This window comes from Neophocaena asiaeorientalis, unplaced genomic scaffold (genome assembly GCF_003031525.2).
Source record: "Neophocaena asiaeorientalis asiaeorientalis breed wild unplaced genomic scaffold, Neophocaena_asiaeorientalis_V1.1 scaffold263, whole genome shotgun sequence".
NCBI lineage: Eukaryota > Metazoa > Chordata > Mammalia > Artiodactyla > Phocoenidae > Neophocaena > Neophocaena asiaeorientalis.
Window position 1 is genome coordinate 2,083,268 of NW_020175015.1, and position 22,190 is coordinate 2,105,457.

General features: G+C 39.7%; 1 protein-coding gene and 1 non-coding gene across 3 annotated transcripts in view; one reads left to right on the forward strand and one right to left on the reverse strand.

The window, feature by feature from the left end:
• The window catches only part of FAM168A (family with sequence similarity 168 member A), a 183,919-nt gene that overhangs the window by 25,436 nt on the left and 136,293 nt on the right, over window positions 1-22,190 (forward strand). The gene's annotated exons all lie outside the window — the stretch shown is intronic.
• On the reverse strand, window positions 8,734-8,806 carry TRNAR-CCU (transfer RNA arginine (anticodon CCU)). The gene has a single exon. It is a non-coding gene; the product is annotated as a tRNA-Arg (tRNA).

The window sequence follows — 22,190 nt, forward strand, 5'->3', positions numbered from 1 at the left end:
ACATATAATGAAGGGATGCAGCTGTGATTAGAACCCAAGTAGTCTGGGACTTCCCTGGCGGTCCGGTGGTTGAGACTCCAAGCTTCCCACTGCAGGGGGCATGGGTTCGATCCCTGGTCAGGGAACTAGGATCCCACATGCCGCGAGGCATGGGGCACCCCCCCCCAAAAAAAGAACCCAAGCAGTCTGACTTCAGAGCCTATGTACTTAACCTCTACCCTATAATTTTTCAGAAACTGCTTGTAAGCATATATAGGTATATATAAAATGTATCTGATTTGCACCTTAAAACTCTGTGAAGCAGATTTGCTGTATCCACTTTATAGATGAGGAAAAGTGAAGTAAATTAATTATACAAAGTTATGCATTTGTTGAGTGGCAGAATCTGGAGTCCAACTCCCTGGTTTCCTGACTCCAACTCCTATATTTTTCCCCCTCTATCATTACTATAGCCATTGGTTAGAGCTATACATCTATTTTAGGAATAATGTTTTTAGGTATGGAAATAAATTTCTTTATCTAGACTATCTGGAGATAAGAGGCAGGTTTAAAGAATCTTTCTGTACTCCCTTCTTTTTCAAATCCAAGGGGCAAAATTCCCCAGTAGATAGACTATGAAAGCTCCTTGAGAGTAGATAGGACAGCTGTGTGTGTGTGTGTGTGTGTGTGTGTGTGTGTGTGAAAAAAAAAAGAGAGAGGGAGAGAGAGAGATTGGAGGGGGGGAGAGAGAGGGAGAGAGAGAGAGAGAGTGAGAGAGAGAGAGAGAGGGAGGATCTCTATTTTCCTAGTACCTGACATGGAGTATGTTTTCTGTAAAGAAAGGTTGCTGACAGACTGCATGATTGAAAGAGTTCATGCTAAGTCTAGTACTATTAAAGAGTGATGATGCTAAAATTGCTAGATTACTTTTATATCCTTTGCTTTCTCCTGATTGCTTCATTCTTGGTCACTGATTATGTTTGAAAATTACAGTAACACTAATTATAATGGCATTTAATATATATTTGAGCCAGTATATGGTCACTGTCTATAACAGAGCCTTCATATGAGAGAGGGATTGCAGTTATGCATTTGTAATACTTGAAGAAGCAATTTTTCTATGTCTAGGGGAACTTAATTGTACTGAACTCTTTCTGATTGCCGTGTCAGATTTTCTTTTTGTATTTCTATGAAGAAGATATGACAGTGGCAAATTAGTTTTCCAGTTTTTTTTGCTTAAATATGCATTTTAAATAAATTGAAGTAATGCTCTATTGTGACTTCCTTTTTTTACACTGAAATATTAACATTAAAATAAGGCTAACTCAGTAGTATATCATTAGAATATTTATGAACTTTGGAACTTCATAGAGCTGGGTGAGATCATCATCTGCTCCACCCTCACACTGTCCTACATTTCAAATGAGGACTGGAAGCCCAGGAAAATCAGTTAATTTGTCCAAGGTCATACAGTTTGAAAATGGATAACCTGGGACTAGAACCTAAGTTTCTCTGTTTTTTCCACTCTTTTTCTCCTTTGAAAACTATTTTCTTACTTTGGCAATTTTGAAGCCAAATATTGCCTTTAAGTTGACATCATACGGCTGAAATCACAAGCTCAAGAGTTTTGGCTCATCTGTCCTGTAAATAAATAAATAGATAAATATAGATAGATTGTGTGGCTTTTGATAGGAACATCCTAATAGCAACAAACATCAAGGAGCAAGTTCCATTAATAGCTTTCTTCCTGGTCTTTGAGAAGAAGCTGGTTTTGTTTCATTTAGCTTCTAGGCAATATCACATTCAAATATGGTCATGACATAGCCTAGCTACTTAATTTTCTGGGTACGTTGCCCTGAATTATTTTTTGCATATAATTATAGTGCAACATGTTTGGGAATTCCTAAGCCCCTCTTATTTTAGTCTGACATGGTTGTTATGTTCATGTAAATTACCCCTTACCTAGGAATGTCATAATTGATTCCTTTGTTCCAGATTGCAGATTTGAGTGTCAGGTAGTATTCTACATATTACTTTATCTTTTAAGAGTTAGTTGTTTTATTGTGGGAACTGTATGAGATCAAAAAATTTGAATTTTCAATCTTGATTACTTGGCTACAGTCCTGGTCCTACTCTGTCACTTGGCATACATCAATCCAGCTGTTTTCTCATTTTATGTCTGTGAGTGCACACGTGCATCATCATGAATGTTCCCCTCAAATCTTAAAGGTATTACCAATATATAGTAGGGCCCTGAGATTTGTCTTGCATAGTTCCTTGCAGGTTTTACAAGTTTAGAGGGTATATAATTAGAGTACAGGGTAGCTGCTGAAACAGATACTCAAAAAGTCAGTGGCTCAAACAGAGACATTTATCTCTTACAGCTGGGTTGCATGTGCCTCAGTTAAATCTTGGCAGAAAGTGTGGGTAGGGTAGTGTCTATACTAAAAGGAAGAAACGGAAAATGGATACTCTTAGCAGCTTCTTCCACAGAGTCATAGGTAGAGCCCTTAATGTAGTCATAGGTAGAGCTCATAATGTAGCCCTTCCCACATCCATTATTCTCTTCAGTACTCACCACAGCCTTTGAGGTAAGTGGTATTATAACCATTTTGCTAACTAGGAAACTGATTCTGAGGTATTAAGTGACTGATTTAAAGTCACATGGTTGGCTCAAAACCTGAACCCATTATCTTCTTCCCCAAACCTTCTTCTCTAGTGTTTCTTGTCCTAACTAATGCCACCACCATTCTCTCAGTCACTCAAGCTGGAAATTTGGGATTTCCTTATCTTCCCATACTCCTGCAGTCACTAAGCTATATGGATATTATTATTAGTTTAAGTTTATTTTATTTATTTATTTTTGGCTGCATTGGGTCTTCATTGCTGCGCCTGGGCTTTCTCTAGTCGCGGCGAGTGGCAGCTACTCTTTGTTGCGGTTCGCAGGCTTCTCATTTGGTGGCTTCTCTTGTTGCGGAGCAGAGGCTCTAGGTGCACAGACTTCAGTAGTTGTGGCTCGCGGGCTCTAGAGCGCAGGCTTAGGAGTTGTGGCGCATGGGCTTAGTTGCTCCGCGGCATGTGGGATCTTCCTGGACCAGGGCTCGAACCCGTGTCCCCTGCATTGGCAGGCGGATTCTTAACCACTGTGCCACCAGGGAAGCCCTAAACTGTATGGATATTGTAACCTTAATATTTCCCAAATCTGCGCCTTTCTCTCCTCCCATAGCTGTTGCCTCAGCTCAGACTCTCAGTATCTCTTGTCCAGACAGTAGCTTCCATTCTTCCCTTTGCTGCCAGGGTCACCTCCAGTGACCCTCCCCACCCTTCTCAGCCTGACCTTGCCAAACTACTTGCAATCCCTGGGATTTACCATATGCTGTTATACTGTCAAACCATTACTCATGTTGTTACTTCTGTTCAAGTGGTCCTTCTCTTCTTACCCTGGCAACACACAGCCTTATTGTATTTTAAAAAATCTAGCACCAATATCGCATCCTGTATAAAGCTGTTGCTTTCTTTTCCAGGTAGAATTGACTGTTTTTCTTCATGTTTCTCCTGTGTTGATGCCTGTCATAGAACCTGTAATACTTTGTTGTATTCATTTATGTGTCTTCCTTGAACCACCAACACTTACTAATTGCTTGAATGAATGGAGTATATGACAGGTACTTAAATCCAAATTCTGTGTTTTTCTTATCATAATGACTCATCTCATGTGAGTATGTACATATTTCTCGGGAGTTGCTTCCCAGCACCGAATCTGGAGTTCTGACCTTCTTGGAGCTCTTTTCTTTGGCAGTCAGGAGCAAACTCTGCTTGAACAGGGCTATTTCAACAAATAGGTGCCATTGTGGTATCATCATTGCCCTGTCACATGTTTAGAGTTCACATAAACATAAACAGTTTAATTTGTAAGAGTCCATCTCTCCGAAAGGACCTTAGAATAATCAAACTTGTGGGAAAATTATTTTTCCATTTTTGGGTTTTGTTTAATTTGGCTTTTAATGCAGGTGCTGCTAATATGATTGTCCGTGACCTGCAAAATAAATGTTGGATGTTTGGACTTAATTTTTTATTGATTAAATCAAGGGACGAAAGAGGTTTGCTATACATTTTGGAGGAAAAGTAGACAAGTTAGAAAAAAATGCATCCCCTTAAATGTGGTTTTATTCTTGAGGTTATTTACAAAGTAAATGAAAATGAAAAATAAATAACTTCAATTTACAATAGGCACAATTTAGGGAAACGTAACATCTTAGCCATGAGTGTAAATTCAACTTGGTCATTATCATTTCTGATCACTGAAGCTTACTTATTGTGGATTGAAACCATCTGTTTTGGTGTTAATCCTTTAAAACTCAATTGGTGGATGTTAACATGATAAAGGGTAATAAAGCTTGAAAGATGGTAGTCATTTGGTCTGGTTTACTTTTCAACTAATTGCATGCAAACTTCAGTGTCTTTGGGAAAAAGGAGAGGGAGGAATTAATGCTGTAATCAACTATTTTGATCTCAGCTTGAGCCCTGCACACCTGTCACTGGCTTGTGGAAGTTTTCCTCTGTAATTAAAGCTCCTCTCCCATATTATTACTTAATTGGATGCCACTAGAGCCTGGTGAAACAGTGGAATCCTCTTAATTGCATACCAGCTCTTAAAACAAATCACCAACGTTTAATGTGGTATTGTTTTTATAAGCCTTTCCTGGAAACAGTTTTGATCTTCCAAGTCCAGAAGGAAATGTAGTCCCTGTATTTTGAAGCATTGAGGATTCTGGTCTTTATAGAAGTCTTATACTACTTTGAAACATCTTTCCACAAAGAGTTAAAAAACAGTAATGTTTACACGATGGTTTACAATTTGATCATGTGCTTTCCCTTTCTCTGTGTTGTTTTTTTCCTATAACAGCTTCATGAAGAAAGAATATACTCATGTTTCCCATTTTACAGGTGAGGAGACTGAAGGTCAGAAAAGTGACTTGCCTGGTGTTACACAATTAGTAACTGGTGGGGACTGATGTAGACCCCAAATCCTACCTCCTTTTGGTACCTCATGCTGTCTCAATGAGCATAAAGTGCATGTGTGGAAATGTCATTTTTGTGGGTTTTAATTTTAATTCTGTTTTGTCATATGATAATGTGGTCTCAGCTTAGTGTGTTTGGTTCTTTGCTCTTTGAACTTTCAACCCTTATACATATAGTGGAAAGAGGCAGCGTGGTAGTAGGTAAAGAAGCTAAAATGCTGGGAAATGATGGATTGTTTAGTTCCATGTTTGGACCATGACTGTATCTAGCGGAAACATCTTTTTGTAGGGTTGGCATGGTCTTTGCAGTCCTGCTGCTTATGTGGACAAGGTCTTTGCAGTATATTTAAGTGCTGAGCAGTTTTGACAGCTAATTTAAGTGAGCTTCTGTGGCAGTCACCTCCGTTGATGCCCCAGTACCCATCTTCCTCTCCTACCATTAGGACCTAGTAGTGGAAGGAGCTCTTGACAGGGAATCAGGAAACCTTTGTTCTACTCTTGTAGCTGAGTGATTTGCTACCTGACCTGGAGTAAGTTTGGTTAGTACCACCTCTATGAAGACTTCCCTGAGTCCCCTGGTGGCCTTAATGCCTTTTGTTTCTGGATCCTGTGACACTTAGCTGCTGTAGCACTTATTGCTTTGTACTGCAGTTATGTTTCTTTCTTTTCCATTGGAACCATAAGTCTAACCCTTTTTTCTACCAGACATTTGCACTTATGAATCATTGCCCTAAATTCTAAGTTCCTTGAGAGCACAGTCACAGGGTTCCTTGTGGTGGACGTTTGTAATTTGCTTCTTTAGCTTGATAATGGCCTCAGATGTTCGTTTTAGGTACTTGTTTTTTTGTGGTTTGGGTAGGAACTTCTTAGCCCTGGTGTATCAGAACTAGGCCCAAGCTAACCAGCACATCACATTCCTCTAGCCACAGTGATTGATTTAGGGGTAAAAATATGTTCTAAGCCTCTCTAAACTGGATGTTCAAGACTTTTGTGGGAGCTACTATAGAAAACCCTCTCTCAATCCTGCTGGACTAGAAGGGTGCTAGCTTCTAGAAGGACTAGAAGATGCTAAGCTGTTTGGCCACCATAAGAGGGGACTCTGGCTCATGATAGAACCAACATTGAGGAAGCAAGGCTAAAGAGATGGAGATGATGACTTGAGCTCTGAATTAGAGGCTCTTACCTAGGCTTCCCTAATCCTGGGCTTCATTTAATTAAGCCAGTAATTAGACCTTTTGCTTAAACTAGTTTTGATTAAATTTTCTGTCATTTACAATGGAAAGAGTTTTAACTGATCTATTTCTCTTCTGCACCTAGCATAGTTCATGGCCTAGAATTTGTTACATGCGTAAATGATCTCTATGAACATGAACAGGAATTTTTTCTCTCTGTCTGGTTTTTTTTAATAAAATGAGAATAATGATTTCTGACTGTGTGATTCAAAGAGTTTTTGTGAATTTCTAGTCTCCTTCAGCACTTAGTCTATGCCAAACAATTTACCATTTAATTATATAATTATATATAATGGTTAACTTGTTTTCTCTCAACTAGACTGTTGAGAGACCCTCTAAAAGTGGGACTGCAGCTATACCTATTGTTTCACTCTAGTGCTCAGCACAGTGTTGGGAGAATAGTGGGAATTCATGAATGCTTATTAATGATGGTAATAACAGCTAAAATTTTTTTTTTTTTTTTGCCCCGGACGTGCAGGCTCAGCAGCCATGGCTCATGGGCCCAGCCGCTCCGCGGCATGTGGGATCCTCCCGGACCGGGGCACGAACCCGAGTCCCCTGCATCGGCAGGCGGACTCTCAACCACTGCGCCACCAGGGAAGCCCTAACAGCTATAATTTATTGTATACTTTCTTTTAAAAAATATTTATTTGATTGTGCTGGGTCTTAGTTGTGGCAGGCAGGCTCCTTAGTTGTGGCTCACTCGCTCCTTCGTTGCAGCACATGGACTCCTTAGTTGTGGCATGTGAACTCTTAGTTGCAGCATACATGTGGGATCTAGTTCCCTGACCAGGGATGGAACCCGGGCCCCCCGCATTGGGAGCACAGAGTCTTAACCACTGCGCCACCAGGGAAGTCCCTGCACACTTTCTTTAGGCCAGACATTATGTAGAGATTCTACGTAAATTACCTTTAAAAGTTACTTAGCTAATAGCACTACCTGTTAGGTAGCTATTAGATAAGTAGTGTTGTCTTCAGAAGTTAGGTCATATAGTTAACAAGTGAGAAAGCTGAAATTGTTGGTTGAGTTATGATGGGAAATAAATGTGACTGAGCCTTCCAGAACATATACTAGAAATGTTTGAGGGGTCTGGCTGAGGTGAACAATAGAGGTGAACATCAAGTAAATACCTGACAGGCCTGGAATTGCTTCAGAAGCCACCGTCGAGTCTCTTCTTGGCATAATTTCATTGATTTCCCCAATTTTATTAGTATTAAATAATGAAAGATATAGAGAGTAGAGGCTTTGGCAATTCCGGTTGTGAGTGTAGTGTATAGTATGGTGGTGATGCCCCATTGAATAGCCCAGTAAATGCCCGCTTCCTGGGTCCTTCATGAATTAATGCCTTAGCAAATGGGCTTGACTGGTGCTCAGAGAATATTTTGCTCAGGTTCTGGCAGAACTACCTTGCTAGTAGGTAACCTTTAGTTTTTTTTGGTTTTGTTTTTTTAAAATATTTATTTATTTGGCTGCATCGGGTCTTAATTGCGAAACCTTTAGTGTTTTTTTATTATTTATTTTATTTGGTTGTGCCAGCTCTTAGTTGTGACAGGCGGGCTCCTTAGTTGTGGCATGTGAACTCTTAGTTGCGGCATGCGTGGGGGATCTAGTTCCCTGACCAGGGATTGAACCCAGGACCCCTGCATTAGGAGCGTGGAGTCTTATCCACTGCACCACCAGGGAAGTCCTGAAACCTTTAGTTGTTTTTTGTTCTTTTTTAAATTTATTTATTATTTTATTATTTATTTTTGGCCACATTGGGTCTTCATTGCTGCTTGTGGTCTTTCTCTAGTTGTGGCGAGTAGGGGCTACTCTTTGTTGCGGTGCTCAGGCTTTTCATTGCAGCGGCTTCTCTTGTTGCGGAGCATGGGCTCTAGGCGCGTGGGCTTCAGTAGTTGTGGCACACGGGCTCAGTAGTTGTGGTCCACAAGCTCAGTAGTTGTGGCTCATGGGCTCTAGAGCACAGGCTCAGTAGTTGTGGCACACGGGCTTAGCTGCTCTGTGGCATGTGGGATCTTCCCGCACCGGGGCTTGAACCCATGTCCCCCGCATTGGCAGGTGGATTCCTTTTTTTTAAAATAAACTTATTTATTTATTTATATTTGGCTGCATTGAGTCTTAATTGCTGTGTGCAGGCTTTTCACTATTTGCGTTGAGCGGGGGCTACTCTTTGTTGCAGTGTGCAGGCTTCTCATTGCAGTGGCTTCTCTTGATGCGGAGCATGGGCTCTAGGCGCGTGGGCTTCAGTAGTTGTGGCACACGGGCTTAGTTGCTCCGTGGCATGTGGGATCTTCCCGGACCGGGGCTTGAACCCGTGTCCCTTGCATTGACAGGAGGATTCTTGACCACTGTGCCACCAGGGAAGTCTGGCAGGCAGATTCTTAACCATGGCGCCACCAGGGAAGCCCCTGAAACCTTTAGTTTTTAATGAGCTTTTTTTCTTTTCATAAATACAATTTATTTATTTATTGGCTGTGCCACACAGCACGTGGGATCTTAGTTCCCTGACCAGGGATCGAACCTGTGCCCTCTGCCTTAGGAGCGCAGAGTCTTAACCACTGGACTACCAGGGAAGTCCCTTTAATAAGCTTTAAAGTCAAAAACCAGATTAAGCAAGACATCAGATGGAGAAAGTTCAGCATTATAGACTTCATTCTATGATCGAAAATACTGTCACCTTGAAGCAAGCCATTTAAATGGTAGACCAGGGTCTGAATCGTATGATGCTATTTATTGAGGACCTGCTAGATGATTTGCATATATTGTCTTATGTAATCTCCAAAAGAGCCCTTCAGGGTAAGTATTTCTATCCCCACTTGTGATGAGGGTCAGAGAGGTGAATAGAGGTCATACAGCTGTAAATACTCCCTTTTAGTGTTTTGAATCATAGTCCTTCCCAAGATTGTAGCATTGAACCTCAAAGCAATAACCACAAAAGAGAAGAGGATACTTAAATTATCAAAAAAAAAGGTATTTTTATTTTCCAGAGTGTGTGGTGTCACTTTTTTTGTTGTTTTAATTGGGGCCTAGTTGTTTTACAATATTGTGTTAGTTTCTACTATACAACAAAATGGAGTTCCCTGTGCTATATGGCAGGTTCTCATCAGTTATCTACTTTATACATATTAGTGAAAGTGTCACTTTTTCCCCCTTGGTTAAATTATACGGATATGAAAATAAGGTCATTTCAGTAATGGAAGGAGGCCTGATAAAGACCTCCTTTATCAGGAGGTCTTTGGTTTATGGATTTTTCTTTTAAGTGTTTGACTTGCCATTTCTGGTCAAGTGTTTGACTCTGCCATTTCTGCCATAATTTTAATATCCTTATTAGGGATATATTATTACCAAATTTGTGTGGTCTTTGTTGTATTCATTCTACAAAGAATTTAGGGTAGTTTACAATAGTAACTTAATAAAATAATATAAAAAAAAAGTTATTCAGTACTAATGAAAATGGAATAACATATGTGTCTCCCTACTTGCTGTAGGTGAGCTACAAATTTACTTCTGAATTTCCTAGAAACCTAGGAGAGAAGGATGATTTTTAAAAGGAGAAAACAAGGGAGTTCCCTGGAGGTCCAGTGGTTAGGACTCGGCGCTTTCATTGCCGTGGGCCCAGGTTTGATCCCTGGTTGGGGAACTAAGATCCCTCAGGCTGCACGGAGTGGACAAAAAAACAAACAAACAAAAATAGATATATACACACACACACACATACATACATACACACATGTTTACATACGTTTATGTATATATGTATATATAATATGTGTTTATATATATATATATAAATGTGCAAGCTATAGTTTAAAGTAGTACAGGGTAAGTTCCCAGAGGTGGGATTAATCTGCACTTCTGTGATTATAGGAGCTCCGAGGAGAGGGAGGCCACTTTTGGCTGGGGTAACCAGGAAAGACTTCTCAGCAGAGCAGTGGGTATGTTGGGAGTCCAGCAGGTATGTCTGGCTGGAATGGGGACTTCGTGTAGGAGCCTGGGCCATCCAAACACATAGGTATTCAGACACTCCTGTTGCAGGATAGGTTTCAACCTCTTCCCCCTTTTCAGGACTCAGAGGCTCCTCGTTTCTCTATACCAGTTGCATCTTCTGCCAAGGCCCTCCTTTGTGGTCTGGTTTACCCCCATTTCCCAGGATGGATATACTTGAAGAAGCTACTTTACCTCCTATATGTTCAAACATGCTTACTCTTCTTTCTTTTTTCCTGAAATGACTTTTTCCCCAGCTTACATGTTTTTTTGCACCTTTCAGGCTCTTCTCACTGGAAAAAGGAGAGCTGGTGATACATTTGTGAGCTCCTGATATATTTGTTAATGGTGTAAAAAAAAAAAGTGCTTTGGCATGTAGAGGTAATAACATATTTCTTAAGTATGTTAATAATAAATTAAGGTTAGGAAGTTTCCATATTAGAGAAAATCAATAGATTAGTCTCAGCAAAAAGTACCTTAATTTTAAAGTGGATAAACCAGGGATATCAAAATTGAAAAAAAATTTGGTTTTAGACAACATTGTACTAGATAAGTTTTTTGATGAATTATATTACATTACAGAATATCTTTACATAGTACCTGATGTATTGTAGATATTCAGTAATTTTTTTTTTAATTTTAATTTTTGGCTGCATTGGGTGGGTCTTCATTGCTGCACGTGGGCTTTCTCTAATAGTGGTGAGCAGGGGCTATTCTTGGTTGCAGTGCGCTAGCTTTTCATTGCAGTGGCTTCTCTTGTTGCAGAGCACGGGCTCTAGGCGCGCGGGCTTCATTAATTGTGGCACGCAGGCTCAGTAGTTGTGGCTCACAGGCTCTAGAGCGCAGGCTCAGTAGTTGTGGCGCCTGGGCTTAGTTGCTCCGTGGCATGTGGGATCTTCCCGGACCAGGGCTCAAACCCCAGTCCCCTGCATTGGCAGGCGGATTCTTAACCACTGCACCACCAGGGAAGCCCAGTAAATGTTTGTTTAATTGTATTATTTAAAAAAAACAACAACAAAAAAACCCTTTTTATTTTGAAAGAAAGGTAGACTAGCAGGAAGTTACAGAACTAGACATAGAGTCCTGTGTAACCTTCCAACTTTCCCCAGTGGTGACATCTTATATAATGAAGAGAATGTCAAAACCAGGTAATTGGGCTTCCCTGGTGGCGCAGTGGTTAAGAGTCCACCTGCTGATGCTGGGGACACGGGTTTGTGCCCTGGTCCGGGAGGATCCCACATGCCGCAGGGCGGCTGGGCCCGTGAGCCATGGCTGCTGAGCCTGCGCGTCCGGAGCCTGTGCTCTGCAGCGGGAGAGGCCACAACAGTGAGAGGCCTGCGTACTACAAAAAAACCCAAACAAACCGGTAATTGACATTGATACAGTATATTTACTAGACTACAGACCTCATTCATTCATTTTACCATTGTTTTAAAAATGCATCGCTTTGTGTGTTTGTGTGTGTGTGTATAGGTCTATCTCATGTATAGACTTGTGTAACAGCTGCCGCAGTCAAGATACAGAGCTGTTCTATCACCACAAAGGAACTCCTCGTACTGCCCCCTTTATATTTGCACATAAACCTCCTTCTCTCCTCCAGCCTATTCCTATTGCTGTCCTCTGGCAATCACTAATGTGTTCTTCATCTGTAAACTAGTTTTGTAATTTTGAGAATGATATATAAATGGAATCATATAGTGTATAACCTTATGAGATTGACATCACTAATCATAATGCCCTTGAGAGTCATCCAGATTGTTGTGTGTATCATATCATATTGTCCTTTTTTGCTGAATAGAATTCCATTGTATGGATGTACCGGCATTTATTTAACCATTCACCTGTTGAAGGACATTTGGGTTGTTTCCAGGCTTTTACTATTACAAATAAAGCTGCTATGAGCATTTGTATACAGGCTTTTGTGTTTTTATTTCTCTGGGGTAAATGCCGAAGAGTGTGATTGCTGGGTTGTATAGTAAGTGCGTGTTTTGTTTTATAAGAAACTGCCAAACTGTTTTCTAGGGTGGCTGTACAATTTTACATTCCCACCAGTAGTGTATGAGAAACCCAGTTTCTCTGCATCCTTGCCAGCATTTAGTATTATCATTGTGTTTTATTTCAGCTATTTTAATAGATATGTAATACTTCTTTCAGTTTTTCTTTGATTAAAGATACATTTGTCTTTAGCATATGGTGGGTTGATAGCTTTTCAGATTTGTTGTTTGTACCCATTGCACTTAATTTTTTTTTTTTTTAATGTACTTTACTTTTTTTTGGGCCACGTGTTATGGCTTGCGGGATGCAGGGATTGAACCCAGGCCCCCTGCAGTGGAAGCTTGGAGTCCTAACCACTAGACAGCCAGGGAATTCCCAATGTATTTTACATTTTTTAAAAAATGTAGGCCTACAAGGCTATTTAAAACTTTTTCCAGTATTTTAGTTTTCTCTTTGTCTCTACCTGTATCCTGGATCCCAGCAACAGGAGTATTAGCAAAAGTACCTTCACTGGGCTTTCCTGAGTGAGACTAATTCTATGGATACAGCCACCTGGACTTATTTAATGTTAGTGTAGTGCAATTGAGAATTTTGTTTATATTCTCATTTGTGGCAGCTCCCTAGAGATCTTGTTTTCTTTCCTGATGAGAATCAAGAAATGCCTTCTGTCCGTTGCTATAATTTGGGCTATGGGAAGAAAAGGCAATAACTCAGTTTTGGGGATGTGTTTGTAAGGGGAGTGTTCTCTTATTGACTGACTGAAGTGAAGTTCACATAACATGAAATTAACCATTTTAGAGTGAACAATCCAGTGGCATTTAGTACATTCACAATGTTGACAACTATATCTGTCTAGTTCCAAAACATTTTCATCACCTCAAACAGAAATCCTGTACCCATTAAGTAGTCATTCCCCATCCTTCCCTTCCCCCAGCCGCTGGCAACCACCAGTCCAATTCTGTCTCAATGGATTTACCTATTCTGTATATTTCATGTAAATGAAATCATACCATATGTGGCCTTTTGTGTCTGGCTTCTTTCACTTAAGATAGTGATTTTGAGGTTCATCCACACTGTAGCATGTATCAGTGCTTCATTTCTTTTTATAGTTGAATAACGTTACATTGAATGGATATGTCACAATTTGTTTATCCATTCTCCCGTTGATGGACATTTAGGTTGGTTCTACCTTTTGATTATTGTGAGTAGTACTGCTGTGAACATGTGGGTACATGTATTGTTTGAGTACCTATTTTCAATTCTTTGGGGTCTATATCTAGGAGTAGAATTGCTGGGTCATACAATAATTGCTTAAGTTGTTGAGCTGCCAAACTGTTTTTCATAACAGTTGCACCATTTAACATTCCCACCAGCAATGTATGAGGGTTCAGATTTTTCCGCATCCTTGCCAACACTTGTTATATTCGCCTTTTTTTTTATGACCATTTTAGTGGATGTGATGTAGTATCTCATGGTTTTAATTTGTATTTTCTTATTAGGTTTTTTTTTCTTTTTTTTTTGGCCGGGCTATGCAGCATGCGGGATCTTAGTTCCCCAACCAGGGATCGAATCTGTGCCCCATACAGTGGAAGCATGGAGTCTTAACCACTGGACTGCCAGGGAAGTCCTGCATTTTCTTATTGACTAATGATGTTAAGCATCTTTTCATGTGCTTGTTGGCCATTTATATATCTTTAGAGAAATAACTATTCAAGTTCTTAATCCATTTTTAAATTGGGTTGTTTGCATTTTGGTTGTTGAATTGTAAACATTCTTTATATATTCTGGATACCAGATCTTTGTCAGATATATGATTTCCAAATATTTTCTCCCATTCTGTAGGTTGTCATTTCACTTTCTTGATCATGTCCTTTTTTTTTTTTTTTGCGGTATGCGGGCCTCTCACTGTTGTGGCCTCTCCTGTTGCGGAGCACAGGCTCCGGATGCGCAGGCTCAGCGGACATGGCTCATGGACCCAGCTGCTCCGCGGCATGTGGGATCTTCCTGGACCGGGGCACGAACCCACATCCCCTGCATCGGCAGGCGGACTCTCAATCACTGCGCCACCAGGGAAGCCCCGATCATGTCCTTTTTTGCAGAAAAGTTTTTAAATTTAATGAAGTCTAGTTTATCCATTTCTTTTGTTGCTCATGCTTTTGGTGTCATATCTAAGATCCATTGCCAAATCTAGGGTCATGAAGATTTACCCCTGTGTTTTCTTCTAGGAGTTTTATGGTTTTGGCTCTTATATTAGGTCACTGATCTATTTTGAATTAATTTTTATATATGGTATGAGGTAAGGGTCTAGCTTTATTCATTTGCATGTAAATATGCAGTTGTCCTGGCACCATTTGTTGAAGACACTAGTCTTTCCCCATTGATTGATCTTGACACGCTTGCCAAAAATCAGGTGGCCATAGGTGTATGGGTTTACTTCTGGACTCAGTTCTATTCCATCGATCTATATGTTTCGCCTTACACCAGTACCATGCTGTTTTGCTTACTGTAGTTTTATAGTCAATTTTGAAATTGAGACTTAGAGTTCTCCAACTTTCTTCTTCCTTTTCAAGATTGTTTTGGCTATTTGGAGCTCCTTGTAATTCCTTATGAATTTGAGCATTGGCTCTTCCATTTCTACAAAAAAAGGCTGTTGAAAGTTTGTTTTTAATTTTTTTTTTTTAATAATTAAAAAGAAAGTTTTTGGCCGCATTGAGCAGCATGTGGGATCTTAGTTCCCTGACCAGGGATAGAACCCATGTCCCCTGCATTGGAAGTGTGGAGTCTTAACCACTGGATTGCCAGGGAAGTCCCAAGGCTTTTGGAATTTTGATAGAGATTGTATTGAATTTGTAAATCTCTTTGGGTAATATTGACATCTTAACAGTGTTAAGTCTTCCAGTCCGTGAACATGGGATGTCTTTGCAGTCATAATTCAATTTTAAGGTCTTCACTTTTCCAGCCTCCCCTGTGAATCACGTTTTGAAAGAAGAATCCACCTTCTTTAATAATGTGGAAAACCCACTTTTTGGAGTCTTGGAGATTTACAGACATTCATGAAGCATCAAGTTCATCCCCCTTCTTAGTTTTTAGTTAAAACTGCTTAATCTAATAATCTTTGTGGTTCACTATCCTCAGTGGCATATGCTGGAAATACCCTGAATTTTGTAATCAGATAGATCTGGGCTCCAATCTTGGCTCAGATTGTATAACATTGTGCAGTACAGATACTGTGCTGAGCAAAAATAGATATATTTCCCATAAACTTATGGAGCTTACAGTCTAGTGGATGAGACATTGATCAAATGATCATACACACACAATGTATAAAATTATAACTGAGGTAAGTACTACCAATTAGTGCTTTGTGTTGCTCTGGGTAAATATCATATGGGAATCTGACCTAGTCTGGAAGTTCTGTGAAGGCTTCTCTAAGGAAGTGATATTGGATGTGAAGTCTGAAGGATGAATTGGAGTTTTTTAGGCAAAGGCAAGGTGGAGATGGTGAGTAGAGTCTTCTAGGTAAAGGGAACAGCATATATAAAGCCTCTGACAGAAAAGGGCTTGGTATATTTGAGAAAATGAAATAAGGATTGCCTATCTACAAAGTATAGAGCTAGAGGGGGGACATAAATGAAAAACATAGAGGACCTGATGTTTTTCTTTGTTTTTTTGTGTTTGTTTGGTTTTTGGTTTTGGCTGCGCCACGCAGCATGCAGGATCTTAGTTGCCTGACCAGGGATTGAACCCATGCCCCCTGCAGTGGAAGTGCAGCATCTTAACCACTGGACTGCCAGGGAAGTCCCTGATGTTTTTCTTTATACTAAGAATAAGTGGAAGCCATTAAAGAGTTTTTTTTAAGTTATTATAAAATATTGGCTGTATTCCGTGTGCTGTACAATACATCCTTGTAGCTTACTTATTTTATACATAGTAGTTTGTACCTCTTAGTCCCCTACTCTTATCTTACCCCTCCCCGTTTCTGTCTCCCCACTGGTAACCACTAGTTTGTTCTCTATATCTGTGAGTCTGTTTCTGTTTTGTTATATTCATTTGTTTTATTTTTTAGATCCCACATATAAGTGATAACATTCAGTATTTCTCTGACTTATTTCACTAAGCATAATGCCTTTCATGTCCATCCATGTTGCTGCAAATGGCAAAATTCTTTTTTATGGCTGAGTAGTATTCCATTGTACATATATATCACATCTTCTTTATCCATTCCTCTGTTGATGGACACTTAGGTTGCGTCCATATTTTGGCAGTTGTAAATAATGCTGCTGTGAACGTTGGAGTGCACGAATCTTATCAAATTAGTGTTTTTGTTTTTTTCAGATATATACCCAGGAGTGGAATTGCTGGATCACATGGTACTTCTATTTTTAGTTTTTGGAGGAACCTCCATATTGTTTTACACAGTGGCTGCACCAATTTACATTACCACGAGCAGTGTACAAGTGTTCCCCTTTCTCCACATCCTTGCCAATGTTTGTTGTTCGTGGTCTTTTTATGATAGCTATTCTGATAGATGTGAGGTGATATCTCACTGTAGTTTTGATTGCATTTCTCTAATGATTAGCAATGTTGAGCATCTTTTCATGTCTATTCAGTTCTTTTGCCCATTTTTAAGTCAGGTGTTTTTTTTTTGATATTGAATTGTATCAGCTGTTCATGTACTTTGGATACTAACCCCTTATTGTTTATATCATTTGCAAATATTTTCTCCCCTTCAGTACGTTGTCTTTTCATTTTGTTGATGGTTCCCTTTGCTGTGCAAAAGCTTTTAAGTTTAATTAGGTCACATTAAGGTTTTTTTGCTTTTGTTTCCTTTGCCTTAGGAGGCAGATCCAAAAAAATATTTCTCCAATTTATGTCAAAGAGTGTTCTGCCTATGTTTTCTTCTAGGAGTCTTCTGGCCTTACATTTAGGTCTTTAATCCATTTTGAGTTTATTTTTGTAAATACATAGTGTGAGAAAATGTTCTAATTTTATTCTTTTACATGTAGCTGTCAATTTTCCCAGCACCACTTATTGAAGAGACTGTCTTTCCCCCATTGTATATTCTTGCCTCCTTTGTCATAGATTAGTTGACCATAGTGTGCTGGTTTATTTCTGGGTTCTCTATTCTGTTCCTTTGAGCTATATATCTTTTTTTGTACCAGCACTGTACTGTTTTGATGACTGTAGCTTTATAGTATAGTCTGAAGCTAGGGAGTGTGATACTTCCACCTCTCTTCTTCTTTCTCAAGATTGCTTTGGCTATTTGGGATCTTATGTTTCCATATGAATTTTAGAATTATTTTTTCTAGTTCTGTAAATAATGCCATTGGTATTTTGATAGGGATTTCATTGAATCTGTAGAGTGCCTTGGATAGTATGGTCATTTTAACAATATTAATTCTTCCAATCCATGAACACAGTTTCTTTCTTTGTGTTGTCTTCAGTTTCTTTCATCTGTGTCTTATGGTTTTCCGAGTACAGTTCTTTTACCTCCTTAGTGAGATTTATTTATAAGTATTTTATTCTTTTTGATATGAAGGCAAATGGGATTGTTTCTTTAATTTCTCTTTCTGATAATTCATTGTTGTATATTAGTTTTGTATCCTGAAACTTTACCAGATTTGTTGATGCACTCTAGTAGTTTTTTGGTGCTGCCTTTAGGATGTTTTCTATGTATAGTATCATGTCATCTGCAGACAGTGACAGTTTTACTCCTTCCTTTCTAATTTGGATTCCTTTTATTATTTTTCTTGTCTGATGGCTGTGTCTAGGGCTTCACATTAAAGGGTTTTATGCAAGGGAGAATTGCAAGATCTGAATTTGGAAAACAGCACTATGACTGAGATGTAGAGAAAAGATTATAGAGGAGTATCAGTCAGTGCAGGGATGCTCTTGCACAGATATGGTCCATGTAAGAGACCAGATGGTAGGTTGGATGAGGAGGATGGTAGGCAGAGATGAGGAGAAATGTAAGAGATGTATTTAGTAGGTTGAATTGCTAGAACTGTGTGATGGATTATATATTGGGGATAAAGGAGAAGGAAGTGATAAGGATGGCTCCCAGTGCCTGGCTTAATCACTAGGAGGTAGATGGTAGTACCTTTCACTGAAATGAGGACACTGGAAAGGGACTGGCTTGGGAATGGAGTATTATGAATTCAGTTTTGGACATGTTGAATTTGAGGTGACTTTAAGACATCCAAGTGATGATGTTGAGTAGGCAGTTAGATAAATGTGCCTGGAACTTAGAGAAAGGTAAGGGCCAGAGGAAAATTGGTTGTATGTTTGGCAGTTAGATGGTGAGTAAAGTCATGGATGTGGATTAGATTGTCTAGGGAGAGAGAATAGAGTGAGAAAAGAATAGAGAATAGTATAGTCTTTAACATTTAACCACTGGGCAGAAGAGGATAACCTTGGAAAGCAGGCAGAGAAGGGGCAGATAGAGAGGTAGGAGGAAAGTTAGGAGAATGTAATGTTCAGAAGCCAAGGGTTTCAATTAGGAGGAAATGAACAACAGTGCTAAATGATGCTGAAAGATCAAATAAAAATAAGCACTGTTCATTGGACTTATCAGTGTGAAGGTCATTCATAACTTTAGTGAAATATGGTGAAGTGATTAATGGGGGATTGTTTAGCTGATAACCTGTTTCATTGAAAAATAGAAAGTTAACCTAGAAGGAAGGTCATCTAGTTTAGTGAATTAAAAAAAATTTTTTTTTCAGCGCTAGAACCCTTTTTCTACCAATTATTACGAGGCTCAATACAAAGAGATCGAATGAGAGCTATTCTAGTTTAAGTGGGATTTAAAACACTACTCCTTCGTATCCCCCTTCTATTTACTTCTGGTCCTGGATACCTTTTCATAACCCTTAATTCTCTGAAGACCAGTTTGAAAACACTTATCTAGGTGGTCTCTTATTACTAAAGGGGAAACTGAGGGTTGGGGAGAGGTAGTCCCTTAGCAAAGCCTACACAGCAGGATTTAAGTTTAGAACTAGTATTAGTATAGTATAGTATAGTATAGTATAGTATAGTGTAGAACTAGTATTAGTATAGTACTTTTACTAAAACTAAAGACTCTAGATCCTCTTCTAGAGCACGCTCCACAGACTCTGGACTCTAGTCTGTTCTCTTTTCCCCAGGCCAGCAGTTCTGACCCCTTGAGTCTTCAGGGTCCCTGTGACATGAAGAAAGCGTACTAAGAGGGGTCTGGAGGCAGCCTGCTTCCCTCATTGTTTCATATTTGTGTCCTTGAGGTGATGGGCACTGTGGTGGTTGTGTGTTTGCCAACTTTCATTACAACTCAAAGAATTAATTTGTCAAGTGGTCATGGTAATCCCTTGCCTCTTGCCAGTGAATGACTTAGGAACGAGTATGTGCCCAAAGTCTGGCCAGGGAGACATGACAGGAATGCTACTAGAAACTTTTGAGAAAGGTTCTTGGCTTAAAAAAAACAAACAGAAAAAGATACCTGAAAAGGTGGCCTTTTTTTCTGGTGGATATTTTCTGCTACTTAATTTTTTAGAATAAACTGAGTCAGTTTGGTCAAATGGAGATTTTTTTTTTAAGTGAATTAAAAAAAATTTTTATTTATTTTGGTTGCGCCGGATCTTAGTTGCAGTTCATGGGCTCCTTAGTTGCGGCTCATCGGCTCCTTAGTTGTGGCTTGCCGGCTCCTTGGTTGTGGCTGGTGGGCTCCTTAGTTGCGGCCGGTGGGCTCCTTAGTTGCAGCTTGTGGGCTTCTTAGTTTTGGCATGCAAACCGTTGGTCGCAGCATGCATGTGGGATCTAGTTCCCTGATGAGGGATGGAACCCACGTCCCCTGCATTGGAAGGCAGATTCTTAACCACTGTGCCACCAGGGAAGTCCTGGTCACATGGAGATATTAATAGTAATCTCTCAGAGTTGCTGTAGGAGTAAATTATTTAATGCATTTGGAAATCTCTGAGAACTCTTTGTTCATTGGATAGTATTGTAGATCACCCAGTAGAGCTAGGTAGAGGAATGGGCCACAGGATTGGAATGTTTTTAAAGTATATGGAGGAATAAAAGATCTTATTTAAATTACCCTTGAACTTGGTGGTGCTGGGAGTGGGAGAGGATGAGGTAAACCGGCCAGAAGGAGACTGGAGCTGGTAATGATTTCTAGGGGTGGTCTGGGGGAGGAAAGGGAGTCAGGGTTATTAATCAGTGAAGCATTGTTAAGCAGTAGCAATATCTTGGGCAGTGCCAGTGGAGTGTTTTTGTGCTCCTGGAGGAAACATTGTAAACAAATGTCCTAAGTGTCTTTGTCCTGCTTGGTCAATTTGGGGTCTGAAAGACCTGTGGTGAGCCTCTCCTCTTTTCTCGTATAGTGGCTCAGTGTTGAGAGCATCCGCATCTCTGGCGACTGGGGATTACCTAGAAAAGTACTTGGTAATGACTCAATCTAGGTACTCCTAGCTGGTAACTTCTAGCAGAGCTGGAGGGGAGGACAGGTCAGGGGCCTAGGCCCTGGTTCTAACACAGGAGAGGTACCTGCTTGGGAAGAAGGTAGCATTTTTGTTGTTGTTTGGTTTTTTGTTTTTTTTTTTAGACAACAGTTGATCACTCCTCAAGGGTTTTGGAATCAGATCGACCTAGATTCACATTGCATCTTTACCATTTATATCATCCTAGATAAGTCGGTATGAAAACAAAATTGTAATATTTACCTTTCAGGGTTACTGTTATGATTAGAGATAATGTTTATAAAGCTCCAACCATAGGGCCCCATGCATATTAGCTGTTCAAGTAAATGATAGTTGTTTTGCTGTTACTAACAATTAACAAGGTTAAGTCAATGAGACCACTTTCATAACACATCTCTCAGATTATCCATGGATTTGCTTGTTTGTGGCCCTTTGGGGGTTCTATGCCTAGTATTTGTTTTAATTAGGACTCAATTGCATGTAAAATTACTAAATTGGATGTGGATGGAAATGGCAATTGAAGGGAGGGATGGGGGAGATATTGCTGTTTTCCTTTGGCTCCAAGCTCCTAAGGGTTGGCCTTAGTCTTCAGAGTTTTACTTCTTTATCCTTTTTTCCATTTCTTTTATTTTCCCCATTTTTTATCCTTAAGTAACTCTTTTTTGCATTTTGTAATTTTTGAAAAATTGTGAAATATTTATATACACATGTTAAAATTTACCATTTTAACCATTTTAAAGTGTACAATTCAGTGACATTTAAGTACTTTCACATTGTTATGCAACCATCCTACCATCTATCTCCAGAACATTTTTCCTGTTGCACAACTGAAACTCATTAAACAGTAACTCCCCATTTTCCTCTTCTTCCAGCCCTCGGCAACAACGATTCTACTTTCTGTCACTGTGGAATCATACAGTTTTTGTCATTTTATGAGTGGCTTTCACTTAGCATAATGTCTTCAAGGTTCATCCATGTTGTAGCATGTGTCAGAATTTCCTTTTTAGGGCTGGATAATATTCCATTTTATGTATATACCATTTTAAAAAATCTGTTCATCTGTCAGTGAACACTTAGATTGCCTCTACCTTTTGACTGTTGTGAATTTCGCATTGCTTACTTGCTTATCTATCTATCTGTCTATCTATTTATTTATCTTTGGCTGCTTGGGGTCTTTTTTTTTTTTTTTTTTTTTTTTTGCTTGGGGTCTTTGTTGCTGTGCATGGGCTTTCTCTAGTTGCGGCGAGTGGGGACTCCTCTTCAGTGTAGTGTGTGGGCTTCTCATTGCAGTGGCTTCTCTTGTTGTGGAGCATGGGCTCTAGGAGTGCAGGGTTCAGTAGTTGTGGCATGTGGGCTCAGTAGTTGTGGCACACGGGCTTAGTTGCTCCGTAGCATGTGGGATCTTCCTAGACCAGGGATTGAACCCATATGCCCTGCATTGGCAGGTGGATTCTTATTCGCTGCGCCACCAGGGAAGTACCCCCACTGCTTTTTTTTTTTTTTTTTTTTGGTTTTGGTTGTTTTTTTT